Source organism: Chelmon rostratus, chromosome 21, assembly GCF_017976325.1.
Source record: "Chelmon rostratus isolate fCheRos1 chromosome 21, fCheRos1.pri, whole genome shotgun sequence".
Classification (NCBI taxonomy): domain Eukaryota; kingdom Metazoa; phylum Chordata; class Actinopteri; order Chaetodontiformes; family Chaetodontidae; genus Chelmon; species Chelmon rostratus.
In genome coordinates, this window is record NC_055678.1 from 415,007 (window position 1) to 430,545 (window position 15,539).

General features: G+C 44.7%; 1 long non-coding RNA gene across 1 annotated transcript in view; it reads right to left on the reverse strand.

Annotated features, from left to right (window-relative positions):
* Positions 1 to 989: 989 nt before the first annotated feature.
* Positions 990 to 15,539, reverse strand: part of LOC121624404 — a 49,853-nt gene continuing 35,303 nt past the window's right edge. The window contains exon 3 of the long non-coding RNA XR_006007869.1: positions 990 to 1,368. This is a non-coding gene — a long non-coding RNA (uncharacterized LOC121624404). The remainder of the gene's footprint in view (positions 1,369 to 15,539) is intronic.

Below are 15,539 nucleotides of genomic sequence, written 5' to 3' on the forward strand. Positions count from 1 at the left end.
AACCACAATTATGCACTTCCCCATGAGAGGAGAGCAGAGGAGAGGAGAGGAGAGGAGAGGAAAGGAGAGGAGAGGAGAGGAGAGGAGAGAGGAGAGGAGAGGAGAGGAAAGGAGAGGAGAGGAGAGGAGAGAGGAGAGAGGAGGAGAGGAGAGGAGAGAGGAGGAGGGGAGAGGAGAGGAGAGGAGAGAGGAGAGGAGAGGAGAGAGGAGAGGAGAGAGGAGGAGAGGAGGGGAGAGGGGAGGTTGAGAGGAGAGGAGAGAGGAGAGGAAGAGAAGAGGACAGAGGAGAGGAGAGGAGGGGAGAGGAGGGAAGAGAAGAGAAGAGAGGAGAGGAGAGAGGAGGAGGAGAGAGGAGAGGAGAGAGGAGGAGAGGAGGGGAGAGGAGAGGTTGAGAGGAGAGGAGAGGCGAGGAAGAGAAGAGGACAGAGGAGAGGAGAGGAGAAGAGAGGAGGAGAGGACAGGGGAGGGAAGAGAAGAGGGCAGAGGAGAGGAGAGGAGAGGAGAGGAGAGGAGAGGAGAGGAGAGGAGAGGAGAGGAGGATGCTACAGCCCTACAGGAGGCCCCACCCTGAAGCTGATTGCAGATGTTTTATTGCAGAGTCACAGAAACAGAATTTAAAGTTTGACTGTGTGAGTCCAGGACCAGGATCAGCACAGACATCACATGATGTCCAGAGAAAAGTCTCTGACTTAAAGCCAGTTTGGTCTTTAATAACCATTAAAACAACTCAAGTAGATGACTGAGCAACAAGATTTGAATAAACAGTCAAATAAACAGATGTTTACTGGTTTACTTCTCTTGCCTTCTGTTAGCACATTAAAACCTGAAATATAGATTTATTAGCCTTCCTTCAGGCATTTCAAGCAGTTATGAAGAAAACTAATTAAAATTTAATCAAAAATATCACCAAAAAATGCTCTAACTACATTTAATTTACAGGGAACTGATTTAACAATCTAACCACAAACTATATGTAGTGAAGAGGAAATCAATCAATCAATCAAGACTTGATGCACAGAAATGAGTCGAGGTGGCTCAGAGGAGCCGCTCGTCAGAGGAGCTTCCTGTTATCAGCTTCAGACCTGTGAGTGTCTGAGACGGGACCACGGACAGAGTGTATGAGCACGTGTGACGAATCACTGTGCACGTTTAGAGAAGAGATAAAGATAATGAACCATTACACAAACAGCACTGACTCTGGACCAGCTGCTGCCCGGTGTGGGATGTGTAAACACAGAAACCGACATGCATGCAGCAAACACACGGGACATGTGCAGAACATCACCTACCAGTCATACTGTGTGTGTTTGTGTGCAGCTAATGATTCCCCCCGGCCTCCTGCGTCGTGTGCTCCGCCTCGTCTCCGCCCTGGAAGAAAGAAAAAGAGGACTGTTAGGGTGGGAGGGGCGGAGGAGGGGAGGGATATAGCATACAGAAAACAAACAAGGCCATACAGTACAAAGGCCAGCAAGGACACCCGCCCCTCCTCCGCCCCATGAAATCCCCTTTCCCTCTGCCCTCATTCCTCCGGCTTACTTTTCTTTCTTCTGTTGACTTTTTCCCCTCATCTCTCCTCTCTCTCCTTCCCTCTCTCGTCTGAAGACCTCGTCCCCTCTTTCCTAACCATTTACATTTGTCTGCCTGCTTTTCTTTTCCCTTCTTCATTCCTGTTCTCTCCATCTTTTTCTCCCGCCGCTCCTCTCTCCATCCTCTCCTGCTGTGAGTGGAGCTGTGGCCTGAGAAGCCCCGGCCTGTTTACCTCACAGACAGACATGAAAGCCAAACATTTATCTATGGGCCTGCGTCACGGTCATGCTATAATGGGAGGAGAAACATCCTCCTACAGCTAGCGTTACTGGTTTCAGTGTCAGCTGTGGAACCAGACACTTCGACAGAGACGTTAGCACACATGCTACGGACTTCTGCAACCTTTAGGGTCAAACCTGGATGTTTGCTAACCCGTCATCTCAGACAGGGCACAAACGCAGCTCGCTGTAGCCGCGCTAACATCAGCTGTGAGCGCCAGTCTTCCATGTTGTTACAGAAGTGCTTCACCTTCTTGGGAAACTCTTTCTGAGAGTGAAAAATTAAAATCAATGTTATGTCTGTGCATCAAGTATGGAGCTGGAGTCATGACAGTTTAGCCTAGCTTAGCATCAAGACTGTTGGTAGGAGGAGCTAACCTGGCTGTGCTCTATAGAGGTCAGGTAGCCTCATTTTTCACACTGTTGGTCTGTTTCATTTTACTTGTTTTAATATGCACACACTCTTACCTCACATACACTCTTACTGCATTTTTTAAACAGATTTGTCCACTTTTCTTCTAAATTTTTCACACAAATGGAAGACAGAATTATTAATAGACCTGTATAACATGTAAATTAGAGATCTTAAGGCAGATTTTGTTATCTCATGACAAAGCCAGGCCAGCTAGCTAACCCTTTTTCCAGTCTTATGCTAAGATACGCTAACCTTCTGCTGGCTTTAGCATCATATTTACTGGACAGACATGAGAGTGGTATCCATCCTCTCACCTGACTTTCAGCTGGAAAACCAATAATTATTAATAATTTCCCAAATGCTGAACAATAATGTCTCATCATCCACGACAAGACAGCTGATTTGGCCTTTTTTAAATAAGAATAATTCAACTGCTAATATTTTAGTAGTGTAATAGTAATAGTTTGGTAACACAGCATTATCAAACTGCCAACAAGACACTCATTAATTTCAACAGTCTGACGGTTGAAAACAACGCTGACAGACAGCAGAGTGACGGCTGAAGAAAACTCAGAGTTCAGCTTTATGCAAAACAGCAGTGATTCAGTACGATGATAGTTAACTTAGGGGCAGACGTGTCACCATACGTTGTTCTGCTTCAATACGCCTTTTGACATTAGTTCCTACCTGTCAGTTCCCATTAAGCACACAGTGAAAAGCTGGTTGTAGCTTTACTAGCTGTGCCTTACAGCACAGCTATTACAACTTCATATTAGAAAATGGCATGTGGAGGCATTTCTATCTGTGGTACAATTCATTATGGTTTGTGTCTGAATAAAAATTCACATGAGCAGAAATGCAGAGAAGCATCAGCAGACAGGCTGACCAAACAGACGGCGACATGCTACATAACAAAGAGACAGAAATAAACACCGTTTAGAAAAGAAATGAGAGGAAAAGAGAGATTAACTGAGAGAAAATATGTGAGAAAATCTGTGAAAGTGAGACAGATGACTGGACTGAAAGTGCTTTGACACAGGAAGGGAAGGAGGAAGTTGTCTTCAGAGTCCCATCGGACAGGAAGTCAGCAGTAAAGCGTGTGCATGTGCGACCTGTGTGTTAGGATGTGTGTTATGTAAGAGTCTCATTCGTCTAATGCAGGTTGATTATGTGCACTAAATGAACGTCTCTGTGTGATATGGACACGGGTTGGGTGATATGATGAGTGGGTTAGCCACCCTAACATCTCTGGGATTAGCTCATGACAGGAAATGTTGGGTTTCCGTATGATTTTGCATCAATGTGATGACAATCCTTAACCCTCCAGGTGTTTCACTAATTTAATTTTTTTATTTATTTTTTTAAAAAAGAGCAAATCCTGTAAAACCATAACTCAACTTGGTAACTTTTTCCAGAGCTTTCAGCTGAGCACCATCTGCAGAAGTGTTTTTTTTTTTTTTTTTTTTTTTTGTCTTCTGCTGTTTCCGTGGCCAAGAATGAACTCTGAGAATCAAGCTTCTCAGTGATGATCCACAAAGTATGCTATATCCCGACATGTACGGATACCATGATTTCACTTGATGGCATGCGTGGAAAATGTGATGGAAAAGACAAGGGTGGCTCGCATTTTACACACGAGGGGAATTCCCCTCCGTCTGAATGTAATGTAGGAAAGCTGTGCAGAGGAGAGGATGGTGAGGCGGAGGGGTAGACGGGCGGATAGCTTGATGGATGGAAGAGCACGATAGGGTTGGGCAATATGTTCAAATTTTCCAACCGTTCCACTGCCAGCCCAACAGACGTGGATGGCCAATACATTCGAGTCGGTGTCTTACAGACGTTCTTATAGATTTTCCTTATTAAAAACACCTTTAAATGAAGCTTAACTGCCTCGTTAAATCGTGGCAAAACACACTTCAACCCGACAAACAAAATAAAAGTCATCAAAAGCATCTTTGTTGTTCACAATCACCAACTCTGCTTGGTGGAAATAAACCCTTCACTCACAGCTGGATGTCAAAATGTTGCTTACACATGCCGTTTTATCCCTGCTGCCTCTCTCTGCTGCTGCTGGCCCGTTTGTGTTGCTGGGTTAAATCACTGAGCATTACGTTTGCAAAATAAAACATCTAAAATTGGCAAAAAAACAGCAATAGCTGATTTATTCGCCTGATTACCCAAAACTGGCGCAAGAGCCTCTTAACCTGACTAATTCTGCTAATAGATGAGGCTGAAGGTCATATCCTGAGTTTATACAAGGGATCTCCAGGCTGGCAGATGCGCTCAGAGAGTGGATTAACAGTGGGGCAGTGAAATGGACGGCGTCTGTTTGACATGAAAATGTGCCACAGAGACACCAGATCAAGACACTGAAGACAACATGTTAAGATGGGGGGTCAACTATTTAGCCCCTGTGCTGGCGGTCTGTGACAGGGCCAGCTCAGATCTACCCTCCCATACTGCAGAGCAACAGAAGATGATAGATGGCAAAACTGAAGGGAAGACAGCGGTGGGAGTGGGTGGGGGGCACCGAAGGCGGAGGGAGCAGCATTGAGTCTAGAGGAAGCCTTCAAAGTCAAGTCTCTTCATTTTGCTAACCCCTCTGAGCAATGCTATCAGTGCTGCCAGCGCGGCCTTTTCACCATCCTGCCGACATGAATAGCTCCCTTTGTCGCAGTGAAATTCCACTGGCAAGTCTCTAATTAGCTGGGGGGCTCTTCCACTGCAGACCTGCATGGCAAAAAGTGCAGGGACAAGGAGAAGCAGCTCACTGCGAAGGGCGCTGGGCAAACAACGCTGAGCCTGAGACGCCGTCATACGATGCCCTCCTGCTGGAGCTAAAGCTAACTAAAGGTATGATGTGAGTGCTCTGCGTGGAGGGGGGGGGGGCAGGACGCTGTGTTGCTTTTCAAGGCTGGAAGTTAACCAGTGCAGGGTGGTCAAAAACCAATGTGAATCCTCCAGTTGGTATTTACATTGAACTGTTGGGGCGTGGCTCACCTACAAATATGTAACAATTATTCTGCCTGGCAACAGCTGACACTTGGCCTAATGTCTAATTAATGTCGACTGCTGATGTGACCTGTCCAGCTTCTTTAGGTAGCATTTAAAGGGAAAGTTCACTCATTTCACACATAAAGGTCAGTTGAGCCAGAATGAGGAGCAGCATTAAGTCTGTGAAATCTTTCTGTGGCTATGAAATGAAATAAAAGAATAAATAATGTGGTTAAAATGTGATGATATCACTGTGATGTCATCACGGTTATCTTGGGTTAGGCTTGAGACTTCAAATATTTGGCATTACATACTGTGGGCATGAAGTTTGAAAGACGGGAGCGTCGAACATGTAACGACAGACACCGAGTTGCATTATGGGATATGTAGGATGCAGTGTTTTTAAAGCTGACTCATGCTAAGGACTACATGCCAGGAAATCTCAGTCACTGCAGCACCCCTTTAAACTGTGACATGTCACTCAATAATGAAACCACACCTTGATATCTGCCCTACACGTCTGATGCATTAGTTTTGTATATCATGAATGAATATACAGTTGTCTGTACAGTATGTGTGTGCACACGCTGAGTGGTGTCCTGTGTCAAGTTGGATTTCAGAGGCATTAGTGTGGCATGTGATCACATGCTTGTGTGCTATATTTGCAGTGACTGGATAGATATCTTATATAATGCATCTAATCTGATCCCGGTGCAGTGTCGGTTAATATAGTCCACCATATGAGGCAGGTCTGAACCATGAGCGCGGCCCTGACTGAACTGGAGCGAGGATCATTCAGTACATATGATCAAAACCTTCACGACTGATCGCATCTAACCGCTGGATTTATTTTTATTAAGCTAGACTCAAACCTAGAAAAATGTCTGAACAACAAAAACAGCAGCATTTAAAAAATCACCTGATACTGACACGTGAGGAGGCAGCTTCATCAGATGCATCAACATTAAAGCCATGGCGGAGCAAGATGTAAACAGGCAACTTCCTATTTCCTGTTAACAAAGCGACCACAGGTGCTGCGAGTAAACAATACGAGGTTTTGTGGTTGCAAAGGCTAATGCAAAGTGCAAGGCTGAACCTGAGGTGCTGTGAGTAACAACTCTGGGAAGGAACACAAAGGCAGCATTTACCACAGTGAGAAGACGGCGCAGATGTTATTAGTCCAGAGAATATTGATCCACGGTTCAATTAAGAAAATGTATCGCTAATCTTTGCTTTGTGATCAAAATGCCGAGCCAAAGAGGTAGCATCTTAGCAGCAACATCTAATTAACTGATAGTTCTAAATAGCCAAGAAATGTTCCAGGAAAAAAGGAAGGGGGGGGGGGGGGGGTTGATAAGAACCATCAAAGACTGAGTCTCATGCTCACCATGGCTAATTGTTTGATGCCTATCTGACCAAGTCTGCCCTCCAGGTCCCAACATCACCCCCACATCTTGAAACACTCAGAGAGTGACTGTAAAACCGGCCTTGGAAATATGGTTTATGATGTTTTAGCAATGTGTCTGCAAGCCCTCGTTCAAGGCTGATTGTCATTTAAGTCCTGTATTTCAGACACCATTATGGGACAAAGTATTTGCAAATCCTATTTTTCAATCCAACAGTGACGACGATCATTAGTTGGTGCAAATCAAAAGGTAGTTCTGTTCCACGCTAACAGCAAAGACGTCGCAGTAACAGCCCTGAAGTCCACTTTAAAGTTCTGCAGAGAACGGGACTTTGATGCAGGCTGCGAGAGGAACGTTGTTTTGCTTCCCCCGCTTCCTCTAAGAGTCCAACAAATGCCAAAGTAAAAGCATGACAAACATGATCTCACCACTTACAGTAAAATACCCACAGTGGACTCGAGGAAGTCAAAAACAGAAGCAGAAAAAGTCTTCCCACTTCAGAGGACATTCAACTGAAAACATCTTGAGGGTAAATTCTGTCAGCGGGCCCCAAGTTCACCACTACACCCCCTCTCTGGTGGCAAATGTAAGGCTTTGAACTAGAGGCTGGGAGGGGTGCGGGGAATTCACTGGCCTGTCAAGACTATGAATGATGGACGATGGAAAAGATCGGATCCTGCCTTCAGGGGGATGGTCTTCTGACGATGCGGACCATCCGAGGCATAAAGAGCTCTGGCTCTGGGGGTGCAAAGTGTCATCTTAACACACAAAGGCCCCAATTACACCTGCAATTTCAGCAAAACAGATCATTATCAGACACAACATCGGCAGGCAGTTGTAGACGCTTGGATTGCCTCCAGAAACACTTTGAGGTGCTTTCTTAACAACTCGATGTTTTAAAGAGGATGGTCTTGTGAAGTCAGAGCAGAAGATAATTAGAAGTGAAGCATACACTGAAATGGTTTTGACCAACTGGTTATCTCGGTTCGATGGAGGGAGCCAAGACTCCACTCTGCATCACGGATATTCTTGTGGCTAGTCTGCAGGAAAGGGGTCAAGACGAGGGCTGTGCCATATCAAAAAAACTTCATCTTTATATTATGCTTGTTTATTTTGTGGTATCACAAATCACACTCTTTATAGTAATATTTGCATGGATGATGCTTTGCATGCATTCATTCTTACCAGCCAATACAAAACAAGGAGCTCGTACCTAAAAGAAGGGCTACTCCTGTTGCATGGACTTTGACACGGACCAGAAAAAACATTGCAGTGTGTGGGTCTACAGTGGACGCTACCAGTCATGCGACATGCTAATGCCAAATTCAACAGGCTAACCACCAAAATAAACATTCAAGCAACATAAAAACTCACAGTTTCTAAGTTTGAAGTTGGTCTCAATCCACCCTTAAACTTTTTGAAATAAATCCTGTTTGGAAATTGGCCCTCAGAGCAGTCAAAAACAAAATGCTTAGGGTGCACATAAGAGTTTTCCAGTTGTTGTTGTGGGGACAATTCTGTCAGTTAATCCACTGGCTCTTCACATTCTTGGATGTTGGGAGTAGAAGATGACTTTTGTGTTGGTCCTTGCAGTCAAAAACAGAGAAACCGGAGTCAGCGTCATAGTGAGGGAAATAGTAGTTAGTGGGTGTAACTCCAGTTCTATGAGTACATGTGTAGCCCTCTACCTGCATGTTATTGCAGCAACAGTAAAGCATGCTATTTTTAATATGCTAAATATGCGATGTGACATCGTCGTGGCAGAACATGACGCCGCTGATGGTGATGAAACCAGTATCCCGTCCACCCCTAAGATCCATTGTTATCTGGATATGAAATGACCTACATTGGGATGAGATTTTGGTCAAATCACACAGCTCTATTCAAAACCCATCTGTGGTGGCTTGGTATAAAGCAGATCCCCTGTCAATGGGTTTGTCGAGGTCACGTGAAAACAGGGTTCCTTAGTGGCACTTCATTTCCTGATCCAACTTATCGCCACCTGCACATCATCTCCTGCTTCCACTGTACTTGACCTTGAACCACCTCACATAGTCAAAGCAAGTAGTAAATTAGATCGAGCATCCAAAGCCGCTTTTGATCTTCTTATGAAGGACGACAGACCACAGACAGCCTGCATGAACCAGCGTCACAATGACAAAATAATGTGAAACAATTGCAGCAATTTCTGAGCATCAGTGCCAGCAGCCTGAGGGACCACTTGTCTGGCACGAGAGTGCAAGTAAGACAACGAGGCAGAGAAGTCGTCAGGGTCTACCGTGTGACACGTAGTCCACATGTAACGTGTTCTGGCTTGGAGAGAGTGCTGTTCAGTCTGTGCCATGAGCTTGCCTATGTGCGTTCATTTGTGAGCGCTGACAAAATAAATATCCAAGCGGTGCTCTGGCTGAACACTTCCAGTATATTCAGTGACGGAGGAGCGAAGCTGCCGCTGCCTCTGCTGCCTCTGCTAGGAAGCAGTGTAAGAAGAATGTAATCACAACAATTTACAGTGAAGATAAACTGCAGTTCACATGAGGGAAAAAGAGAAAGACCGCCACAACTTCTAAAAGCTATTAAAAATGGCAAGCTAAACTAATGAACCCAAATGATCACAGCTGGTAGTAATCTTTGCAGATTAGACTTATCGCTGCTAAGAAGGGGAACTTATGTATCCCTCTTATGACCACACATTACATCCAAATAGTTAACTGAAAGCACATAAACATGGTGCATCATATTTCTGATGCCTCTGAAAATCAAGCAAATCATTTCAAGAATAGAACTGAACCTTCCCATTTAAACTAATCGGAGGAATCCTCTTCTTATTCATGAAAAATAACCATCTGATTTCCACAAATGACCTCTATGGGCTAGTTATTAATGACCCGGCTTTCTATGCTAGATTAACTGTCCATGCTTGTTTTGGTCTCATCACACTGACTGACAGAAACCTCTGTTCAACCATGAACCTGAAGGAATGAAGGGTAGCTGTTGCCTTCACTGACAGCCCACTATGACGTGTGCCTGCGGTCTGCAAAAGCATGATCAGTAAAGGCATGGTATGGTAGAACCACAGCATGATGGGCATCGCATGACAGCAGTACACACACGTAAACATGTCTTTTCGGGAATCTGTATTGCCCATCTGGAATTGATGTACATTATGGACAAAAAAAATAGTTGCTTCGTGCCATTTTCGCTGTTTCATGTTGTTCAAAAACAAAAACATATTCTGGGGTTGGATGCATTCTTTCACTCTTCCTATAAAGGCTGAGATGCTGCCTATAACATCAGGAATCAATCCTCAAGCCCTGTGCTCTGAGTGTAAATGTAGATAAAACCATTTATTCATGCATACATGAATGTGCATCCCCCCGCCCAAAGACCCACACACACACACACACACACACACACACACACACACACACACACACACACACACACAGTACATGTCCTTCAGGCCATCTGTGTGTCAATCTATTCAGGTTGGGGTGGGAGGGGGTGACAGCATGTTCATAGTGTCACTCCAAGGGCGGTCGTTTTGTCCCGGTGAAAGACTGGACTCACTATACTGGCAGTCATAAAACGCACAGCACTCAGGAGGGAGATGACCAAAGAGAGATGAGGAGGAGGATGGCAATAAGGAGAGAGATGACGAAGATAGACAAAGAGACTGAAAGACGGGGGAAACAAGGCCTCGTTGATGAGGGGCTGCACAGCTGGATGGTTCAAGGAGACAGAAGGGTGGGGGAGTGAGAAGGCCACGGCTAACAGGGAGAAGACAATGTAACAGAGCCTGTCAAAATGAAAATTTACTGTCAGTCAAGCTGCAAATAGCTTCGCTCCATGCCCTCCACACTGGATCTGCATGAAGTATGTGCTGAGAAAGAGAAAAGGAGGAAGGAGAAAAGAAAAAAGAGTGAGGAAAAAAGGAGGTGAGGAAGGAGAAAAGAGAAAAGAGTGAGGAAAAAAAGAAGGTGAAGCTCTAGAAATCCTTTTCTGTATAAGAGACGGACACAGACTGCTGTAAATACAATGCACTGAAGTAAAGGAACTATATGGAACATGTGGAGAACGTCCTTTTAAACATGACGCCTGATTCACTGCTGATCCAAATCTTACAGATTTGAGGTTTTTTTAAATAAGAGGGATAGAGAAAAGTATTTTCACACTATTGGGGCCGCTGATGATGGTGTGCTGTTGATCCATATGATGTGTGTCAGCACACAGACTGAAGGACCTGTTCCTCAGCTTCACCGGCGTTCAGTAAAGCACTTTACATCACCACTGTTTACAAATGGAGAGTCCATTTATCCTCATCACACACGGCTTTGAGTGATTTTAATTTGCCGTTTCAGACATGCTGTTAGCATTAGCAATGCTGCACTCGGTTTGTACATGTGAGGAACAGAACCTTCTTTGTTGTAGTTTCTCCCTGATGGCTCGTCCCCATCTTCTTAATGAAGAAGTCAGTTCAGCTGTGTTTTAAATTAGAGCTGTAACTCCCTGTATGTTTAGTATTTGCCTTTTTTTCTACGATCCACCAGCAGTTACACCATCAACCTTCTGTTAGACATTAGCTGACTTAAAGCAGAATAACAATAAAAAAGCCAGCGTGCCGCTAACTGAACTCAGCTATTCACTTGTTTCTGTTGGATGTTCTCGGATCTTGATTAAAGCTTAAAGGGTTATTCCAGTTAATTATAACTCGTATCTTTCAGGGTTTTCATAGTTTTAGCCACTTTCTTAGTTATGAACTCACAAAGTTACAGTCACTGCTGAGAACAAAGCAAAAAGGCATCACTGGTGAGAAAACTGTCCAGAGTGAAGCCAGGAAAATAAGACCCAGGTTGCATTAAATATGTGGTTTTGGTATTTCTCACCAATATTCCTGGTCTACAGATATGTGAATGTTTATCTTCATTAAATAAATGGCTGCTCTCCGTCTCTTTGCAAACCATAATAATATGATACCACAATGAGCTTCCCTCCACAAGGTCCAGGAAGCAAAAGGAAGGAAGAGGCTCAACAGGTGCATGACAACAGCTGGGCCCCGCCAAAGCTCGAGACATGCACCAAATCACCCCGGCCTCAGACCCAGAGCCCAGCCCACAACAGAAGCTATCATCGTGGAGGCTAAATGCGATTAGTGTCCAGTGGTAATCTAGGGCCTATTCATTCCTGCTCAGAGTAGGTGACACATTTGATTCAGAGGATTAGTTCACCTCTCCTCACGGTGCAGGGGAGGGGAAATCAAAGGAGCCACATTAGGGGTGCAGTGAAAAAAGGAAGGAACTGCGTGGAAGAGGAGGAAGGAATATCAAAGAAACAGAAAGGGGAGCAGGAGCCATGAGCCCAACACTCTTCCATAATTAAAGCAGACAGTTCCTTTGTGTAGCCATGTCATTAACATAACCCAGCACACTGCAGGGGCCACGGGTGCACCGAGTTCTTTAGTTAGAGCCTTCAGAACACATGTGATGAGAGGCCGTCTGATGCTGCACATCCCACCGCATGATGACTTTCACATTTGAAACTTTACAACTGTGATTTCATGAGGCTAATTAAGCGCCGAGACGTAGCTCAGCACACATCGATTTAAACAGACGCATTATCCTGCTCAAGAAAAACTCATCACGGTAATCACATGCATGTCCCTAAATAAGCACGTGCAATTTAGCATGCAATCTTGCATGCACACACAAATATAAATGCACGCTGCCAGTGTCTATTGAGCAGCTCCCCATTAAATCTGTGGTGTTTTACGACACAATAAGAAACATTTAGGAGTTAGTGGTTCAGATTATCCACACAGGCTGCCACACAAATGACCGAGGAGCCATGTGACCCACCACAATGTCACATGTGGCTATGAGTAGGTTATCTATGGCTTGGTATCTCTCTCTGGACCATCTGCAACCACTTTTGCAGCCCAAATTCTGCTTTTGTTTTAAATTGAACTTTTCCTCTCTTAAGCTGCACACACATGCACATGAAAGTGACAGTGAGAGCTACAACATAACGCACCAGAGCAGAAGTCACGTGTGTGTATCCACCTGAGTTCAAAGACCACACAAACACTAGGGCCAGGAGCAAAGGTGTTCATAATACAACACCATATCACCACACAGCTCAGTCGCAAAGACTTCATATTTTGCAAGACAGTTATGGTGTGGGTGCAGCCGGAGATAAGAAAATATACCTTAAAATGGCTAATCAATAGCAAAAAACAACAACCAGTTCATTTAATGAAGAGCTGTGAAAGAACAGAAGTTCATATCTGATGAAGCTGTAATCCAAAGCACACACAGACTGAGCCTGAAAACACACAAAGCAACATGAGCACGTCTGCACCAGCATTCAAATGTCGAGCAGCCATTAAACAGCTGAATGTTCACCTGTGAGACAAACAGTTTGTTCAAATGTCTGTGACAAAAGACGAAAACAGCTCGGCTTCACCATCGAACAGGAGCACTGGTGAGAACGTTTCACTGCATACAGAAATATTATTTATTCCCTCCCCAGACACAAGAACAAACACACCAAGGGATGTTTCCACCTGCAGGACCTGCAGGACCACGACACAGACACACTGGAAATACAGCCAGAAGTGTTGGAAATATTGGTTTATCAGTTTATCTCACAAGTCCACTTATTACATCTTCACATGCTGCGTACCTGTAACCTCTCATTAGTTTTACCCTGAGATTGAATTTGCAGAGACATTTGTCTCATTGACAGAGCTGGGTATCAGCCCTTAATACTTTTTTCTTGCTGAAACGTGTCCAAAGCACAAAGTGGACCAGATGGCATCGAATGTCATCCCAGATTTGTAATCCTGTTTACTGATTGGTGGATCTGATAGTTCCTGGAATCACATTTTTGCCAATTTTATATAGCTTCATTTAATCATGGGCTCTTGTATGGACGCATGTTTAACATTTGAGAACTTTGGCAGCTTATATCAGTCTGGAAGAAAGAAGAAAGTATCTCTTCAGGCAACCAAGACACATAAACAGAGAGATAAGAGCTCAAAGTCACTGCAGGCCTGCTACACAACGAGGAGAGACGCTGCATTCACTTCACAGAAACACACAAAGCCTTCATTTCACTGGAAATCTGAACGTTAGCTGTAGATTGATCCAGATATCACACTGTCATGGTAACCCCACCCCCCCGACACAAACACACACACACTTTGTGAAGCCGTTTGAAGCCTCCAGCTTCTTGTGCGTCCATGTCCTGTATCTTTCTCTGGCCTTGTCTTATTCACTGCTCTCCTCTGTGGATTTTCCATTTTCTCTGCATGGCAGTGCACAGCGGTGGCATGTAATGAAAGCCTCATGAGGTTCTTCTCTCTCAGGTTTTGCATGTGCAGCTTTGTTTGGTCTCCTCAGATATAAGAACAGAGGCAGAGACAGGAAAGAGAGTGAAGTCTGAGAGGACGATGAAGAGAGAGAAACTGCAGCAGAGGAAAGAGAAAGGTGACGCAGACATGAGTGGAAGTAGTTTTTGTCAAGATGTCTTTCATTTGTCTGTTTTAAAGATGCCATGAACTGCTGCACTTGCGATTGGGATTTGAACCCTTTCAGACTACCAACAAATTGATAATTAATTTGTTAGCAAAAAACTCCAGTTCTCATTCAGATTGATCCAGCATCGCTTACTTTTCATCACCGTACAGAAGCTGCTGAGGTTTAGCCAGGCTGTGTGTTGCTGCTTCTCTTCATGCTAAGCTAATTGTTCACAGAGTGTGGCACCATATTAAATATTAAATAGAAATATATTGACTTTGTGCTGTTTTCAGGTGAGTTCATGTCAAAAAGGATTCACACATCATCACATTCTTTCAACAGCGTCTCGACCTTTTTGGAAATCATGGTTGTAGAAAATTCCTCAAACTGCCAACAGTGTGAGAAAAGTCTAACGCTGCAGGTTTTCCACATTGGATGAAAAACTTGTCTTTGTTGCCTCTTAAACTGGACGTTTTTTTAAAATGTCATGCTGAAACAATTCCCCTCTTTACGTTGTTTTAGATGACTTTAATTCGACTGTTGAGACAAAAAATAAAAACAACATGAAGTCAATGTGAGAGTTTACAGACCAAAAAAAGAGCCATACATAATCCTCCATGACCCTGCCGCTAATCTGCACAAACTATGAATCAGCCGAGAGAGCGAGAGGCAGCTCTGCTTCTCCACTAGAGTCAGTCCACCTTAAGAATCTCACCCAAGACTCTCCTTACATGCTAAAAGCCTGCCTCAGTCTACAGATAACATCTCCTCCAGAACACCCCCCCTGTATGTTAGAGAACAGCCCTGTCGTAAAAGCCGAATTCTGCAGCAGGACACGCCCTTATTTGTCTGCTGGGCTCCAGCTGTTGATCCTGCTCTGCTGTGCACGGTAAAGCGGCTGTAATGTACAGTACATCATGTACTTAGCCGCGGCATCGCACTGGGCTGCAGGCCCAGGATCAGTAATCCTCTCCTCTCTCTCTCACACTCAGGACACAGATAGGAGAGGTGTCTACCTCGCTGCCCGCTCGTCTGTGAACGCTGATGTGGGAGCGCATTGTCCTCGCTGGAGAGGTGACACCGGCGGATCTATAGCGTGAGCACAGGGAGATCTTCATCGGGGGAGGCCACGAGCACAGGCCTGTGTTCCAGCTGACTGCACAGGAGATGGTGTTACAGCCTGCTGTGGCCTCTGGTGCGGTCTGTCCAGCAGTACTATAAAGGTGGCAGCACCCACTTTACACTGTGGATATGTTAAAGAACAGGGGGCCGTCTTCGCTCTCTCTACTGGAACAGCGGGAAAAGTTTCCAGATGCACAGCGAGGGGGGAGGAAACGGGAAGAAAATGTCATTCTGAGCCGTCCAGTGCGAAGGATTTCAGGGATCTATTGACAGAAATGTA